The sequence below is a fragment of the Idiotropiscis lumnitzeri genome, chromosome 3, assembly GCF_059441095.1.
Source record: "Idiotropiscis lumnitzeri isolate Australia: NSW breed Sydney's pygmy pipehorse chromosome 3, RoL_Ilum_1.0, whole genome shotgun sequence".
In the NCBI taxonomy this organism is placed as follows: domain Eukaryota; kingdom Metazoa; phylum Chordata; class Actinopteri; order Syngnathiformes; family Syngnathidae; genus Idiotropiscis; species Idiotropiscis lumnitzeri.
Genome location: NC_142393.1, coordinates 21,351,951 through 21,352,320, shown reverse-complemented (window position 1 = coordinate 21,352,320; position 370 = coordinate 21,351,951).

The window sequence follows — 370 nt, the reverse complement described above, 5'->3', positions numbered from 1 at the left end:
TGACGTCGTCTTTCATTCCAAGGACTATTGAACTAAAATGTGTATTGATGCATCTCTGGCAACTTTATATGTCATGGTTTTTCTTACTGAAACTCGTGTCAGAAGTAACGAGTGCATGTTGACAAGAAGGACATTACAGTGATTCAGCTAAAAATTGTAGATTCTAAATTAATCTACATCTCGAACACATGCTGATTTTTTTACACCCAGTTATAGCTGAAATATTGAATGCACAAGAATGAATGAATTTGATTTTGGCTTTGCCAAGGCCTGCAGAGGATCTAAATGATGCAACTACCTGTGGGCCATGTGACCAATTTTTACAATGATCAGATTGAGTAACATGTTAAGGTAATTGAAATTGCTTTGT